Genomic DNA, 6,000 nt, shown 5'->3' on the forward strand with positions numbered 1-6,000 from the left:
AGGTGAACCGGAGAGTCTTTGAACAAGAGTCCAACACACTAGTCATGAGGCCATTACTGATGGAATATTATTGTACACAACCACAATCCCACCCTCACGGTATAGATATAGTCTAATATAATAGACGTGTTATACGGGATTCTTCCAATCCCTAACGTCTAAACGGGAATGTGCAAAAAAACGGGGGTGTTTTAAAAATATTGAAATTGTTTTAAGTGAAGTATTTTATGGTTGAAATTGATCATAAAGAGTTATATTCATATTTTGCCATGTAAGTGAAATGTTATTTTGCACTAAACAAGCATTTAATGCATTAAAACAAGTTGTTTACCTTTCCAATAAAACGAAAGTTGACTGACACAGATAACAATTATGAGAAGGGGAACAACTCGATACAATCGTAATAACTCGGCCTCTTCCGACAAAGCTTCGAGATAGACCTTGTTATACAATCGTAACAACTCGGCCATGGCCGAAATGTTCCGAGCGCTTTAAAACTGTGCCCTAAAGCCTTGCAGGTGCCCTTCATGTATATATCGTTATGTTTTGACAGAATGAAATGAAGAAAAGCCGTCAAATTCATAATTATAAGTTGAATAAAAAAAAATGTGTACGGAACTAATATAAAATAACATTATCTGGTAATATTTCTTGTTTTTATGATATTTTATAGACGCTATATGCTTTAACCCGGAATCCTGATCGGAACAACTACCCACTTTTGATACTAAACAATTTGTACGTGAAGGATTTGCCATATCAAAAATCTAAAAAAAATCCATCTGGCATCAACGTACAATTATTTGGACTAGGTATAGATACAAATGATGAAGTAAGAATGAACAAGTTACTTTGAATTCAGAAAAAAACAAGACTTATACCATCCTCATGAACTTTACTAAGAAGTAAGAACTAAATCTAAGATATGTTTTTAATTTGACAGCTGACAACAAAAAAAGAAACAACTGAAAAAACCTTGGAAATTTCAAATTTATCTCCACAAGGACAAGGGTAGTAATACGTCTCGTTATCTTCATCGTATTCCATGTCTTCGATTTCTATTTCGTCGTGAAAAACCGTCATTTTTGTGCAAATTGTCCCAAATTATCAGAATTTCACGTGTGTTATACATACCGGAAGTAAATAAACAATTGCGCATGCGCTTTGCTTATGTCGAAGAATTTTCTTCCTTTCCATCCGTATGTCATAGCGGCTACAGACAACTAAATCTATTTCATAAAGCTGTTTGATCCATTGTTTTATCAAAATGTTGCTGTACCATGAAATATTAGAAATGAATGAGGTTTTAATTTTATATGAATGGAAACATACTGAATTGGCAACAGAATGACTGCCTGATAGTCTTTTGCTGAGATTCGCGGTCTTAACTTGAAGCCTCGAATTCAAGAACGGCTAATTGAAATGTGCGAAACAACAAAAACTAAGACTTGACAGTAACGCTTGAGGTTTGACATAGTTCGCTACTGATTCAAACATATTTTGCCGATTGTTCTGAACTGTGTTTAAATTTAATGTTGTTTACTTCATCGTTATTTACTTTTAAATAGGTATTGTTCTTCAAGTTAAATGCCGGATATACTTATGATCTACCATATTTCTAACTTGCAACTGCTTAATACACAGAACACATGAAACATTTATGTTAAGCAAATACATATCGGAAGCATTTAAGGTGTGTTCTACTTTATAAATGAATCTATAATTATAAGCCTTGATACATATATTTATCTCAAGCAGTAGTATGCTACATGTACATTCATGGCTGTCTTTTAAAGAAACATTTCTGTCAGTTTTGAACACTGTTGCTCCTGTTAAGGAAGTCAGACTAAAACAAAGAAGTGAACCATGGTTAGATTCTAACATTCTTGAACTCATCAGTCAAAGAGATGCTTTTAATTTCAAATTCAAAAAAATACAAACAGAAGGAGATGTTAGATAAATATCGTTTTTACAGAAACCTTGTTCAGAAAGAAGTTATTAAGGCCAAATCAGAATATATGTCGAACAAGCTGGAAGAAAATAAAAATGATAAACATGTGAAATGTGAAATGTGAACAAAGTGCTTTTAACAATGATAACACGTGATCAAAAGCTAAAACGGGTTGATCCAAAAAAGCTGTGGTCAGATTTAAAATATCTTGGATATAATAGTAAAAGTAAATCTTCTCAAAATATTGTTTTGAACATTGATGATGAAAATTGTTTTGAACCATGTAAGATTGCAAATCACTTTAATACCTTTTTTACTACTGTAGCCTTAACATTAGTAAAAAAACTACCTTTGCCCTTCAATTTGTTTAACTATGAGTCTGACTGTTTTAAATGATTTTATAAAGATAGAAATCCTGACTCTGTTAAATTTAAACTTCACACTGTTAGTGAAGAATACATTGACAAGGAATTATGTAAACTAAATTGTTCAAAAAGCACAGGGTTAGTTAACATTCCTGCAAACTTTTCAAAAGATGCTGCACCATTTTTAAAGATACCAGTAACATTTCTGATAAACAGCTCTATCACAAGTAACATTGTACCATCTGAACTCAAAAATGCTAAAGTTAAACCATTGTTTAAGAAAAACAACAGATCTGATGTTTCAAACTATCGACCTGTAAGCATACTATGTATAGTTTCAAAAATCTTAGAACGAGTTGTATACAACAAACTAGAATCTTTTCTTGTTAAACATGGATTATTATACGAACTTCAGGGTGGTTTTAGATGTAACTATTCAACTGACTCCTGCCTAATTCATTTGACCGACCATATAAAAGAACAAAATTCCAAAGGTATATACAGGAATGATTATGCTGGATCTTCAAAAGGCGTTTGATACCGTAGATCACAAAATTCTATGTCAGAAGTTAAAAGAAATTGGTGTGGATTCAATTGAGTGGTTTCAATCATATTTATCTGGACGTAAACAAGTTGTCAATGTAAATAATACAACGTCTGAATTCATGAACATCTCTTTTTTATGCTATGTCAATGATATAAGTATAAGCATAAGTGAAAAATGTAAATTAATATTATATGCAGATGATAGTGCTATCCTTTTCTCACACAAAGATCCGTCTGTTATTAGTAATGTACTCTGCAAGGAACTTGAAAACTGTAGTAAGTGGTTAGTTGACAACAAACTGTCTTTGCATCTTGGAAAAACAGAATGTATTTTATTTGGGTCTAAAAGAAAACTAACAAAAGTTGATAGCTTTAATGTAAACTGCAATGGCCATATCATAACACCTAAACAATCTGTTAAATATCTTGGAAGTATACTGGACAATGATCTCAGTGCTGCATCTATTGTTAACAATATTGTCAGTAAATTTTTATTTAGACAAAATCGTTTTTTAGATATGAATCTAAGAAGATTGTTATGTAACTCCTCAATACAATGTTATTTTGACTATGCATCGACATCTTGGTACAGTGGTATATCTAAACAATTCAAGAACAGAATACAGGTCACTCAGAACAAAGTTGTCAGATTTATTTATGGCTATGATTGTAGAATTTCCCTGAAAGTCTCGGCTTTCAATGATATTGGATGGCTTAATATAGAAAATAGGATAAAGCAACTACGACTAAACCATGTACATAAAATCTTTAATAGCAAATGCCCATCATACTTACATGAACATTTTACTTTACTCTCATCCACACATTCTTACAACAGTAGACATAGTGCTGGAAATTTCAAAGTGCCACAGGCTGACAGTTTTATATTAAATACTTTCTTTTATCAAGCAATCCAGGACTGGAACAGTCTTCCAATAAAGTTAAAAAAATTAAAAAATAAGAATACTTTTAAAAAAGAAGTGAAATCACATCTCATTGTTGGTATGAAATGTGCAGAAATGGAAGATTTCCTATTTTATTAATTGTTATTCATTTATTTCAGTTATTCTTGCATATCAGTTCAAAGATTTTTGTCATATTATGCTAAAGTGTCATATGGTTTTAACAGTCGGTTGCATTATAACTGTAAAAGTTCGATCTCAAACATTTTTTTAATCATTCTTTAACTGGTCAAGAGTACATGCATGTTATTTTTGTATAAGAAAACCTAATTTAAACAGCTTACAACTGAGATCTTGGCAATTAATTATATTTGTCATAAGGACCCCATTGGAACTAAGTTGAATAACTTTAATGGGTTATCCTGTGTTATATATTTGTCACATTGAATTAAATCTTTATTAACGCACGTATGTATCCAAAGCATTCTAATGATGTTGTGCTTTAGTATAGATATCATCACTAATACTTGGTTAATCAGTCTGTGTTATAACTTAATGAGATATTTGGTTTGTTACTATGACATATAATCCATCCATCCATCCATCCATCCATGCTTTGTTAACATTTGTAACTATGTGTTACCCGATCATTTATGTTCATATATACAATGTTAGTCTGTTTTATTGTTAGAAATTGAATATCATTTGTTCCAACATATACTAGTATAGATTTGTGATTTACTATTCCAGTTCATCCTTAAACATAGCTTGATTATAATATTGATTTAGTATTTCACTCTACATTGCATAATTGTAATATATATAATATGTATATGAAACACAAAACACTGTATAGTTTACACGTAATAAATTCTGGTCTGTTCTGTTTTTCTGTTCTAATAAGATTTGAGACAATTGCTTTAGCTGTACTTGTATGTGTTTTCAAGTCTATTAGCACATCGTCAAACATTCCACGATGCCGTTAACCAGAAACGAATATACGGAAGAAATTGAGAAAAAAAAATTCATGTATGATTTTTAATAGACAGACATTATTCAAGTTTTCGACAACTTTTCGAGGTTTGAATCTTTAATGTCAATAGTACATGATGAATTGAATGTTTCTGCAAGTTCCCTCAGTTTGAGAACGGGTGATGCATTATATATGTTAAGTGTTCTTGCTAAATCAGTTGATACTACAGTTTTACAACATGACGACCAGTACATCAATATGAACTCTTCTGCAGGAATTAGTTTTGATTTGACTTTTCCGACAAAAGTCACATTTTGTATGGGTGCACTCGGGTCCTTTCCTAGAAATGAGCGGTTCCCTGGCTGCTGATTTTGCATTTGTGTAACCGTCTCATCCCCGGGCTGATTAAGACATGTGGATGATTGGTGAAAAGCACGTTCGTCTCGGTTAGATAGAACAGTTCTGGCTGTCTGTGCGTCCGCGTCAGGCACGTGAGAATGTATCGGTATATCATAGTTCGGTTTATCCGTGCATGTTGAACAAGATGATCTTCCCGGTTTCCCTAGAGGTGAAACAAAAGTGGATCTGGATAGTTTTGTAATATCGAGCTATTTTTGGTGATTTGTGTTTTGTTTTCCCAACTACTTAACACTTATATCGACAATCAATTAATTGTTACACTGACCAGACCATGTGAAATGATTATTTATGGTCAAAATATTAAAGTTGCTGTGTGATAATGGCTTCATTAAATCAGTAGCATTTTACCATATTTCTGGCAGATACACGTCTGGCCACCCCGTTCCATGTAGAATGCTACCTCTGAATCTTCAAGGAACTTCGACTGCAATGCAATCAGGGTGAAACATTTGGCCTTAAGCCCATATGCGGAGGTATTAAAGTAATCAAATACAAAAAACTTTCGAAATTTCCAAATACATAAACAAGCACGAAGTTTATAAATATTTATTTTTTCATCTCAATATCTAAAAAAAAAAAGAGGGAAGGAATTTAAAAAGATTATATCGACAGCTGATTCAAACCTTATGTTTGTTATACTTGTTACATCTGGGTCAATGAGATGGTCCTATGTATGTGTATATATGTATACTTCTTAAATATTGTATAAGTATTATCGGTCTTTTCGTAAAAATACGAATATCACTTGATTTACATAAATGTATGAGATATTTACAAAGAGAAAATTATTGTTTAATAAGCGAATGTTCACCTTTAAAGCTGCACTCTCCCAGATTTACCGTT

This window comes from Mya arenaria, chromosome 3 (assembly GCF_026914265.1).
Source record: "Mya arenaria isolate MELC-2E11 chromosome 3, ASM2691426v1".
Taxonomy (NCBI): domain Eukaryota; kingdom Metazoa; phylum Mollusca; class Bivalvia; order Myida; family Myidae; genus Mya; species Mya arenaria.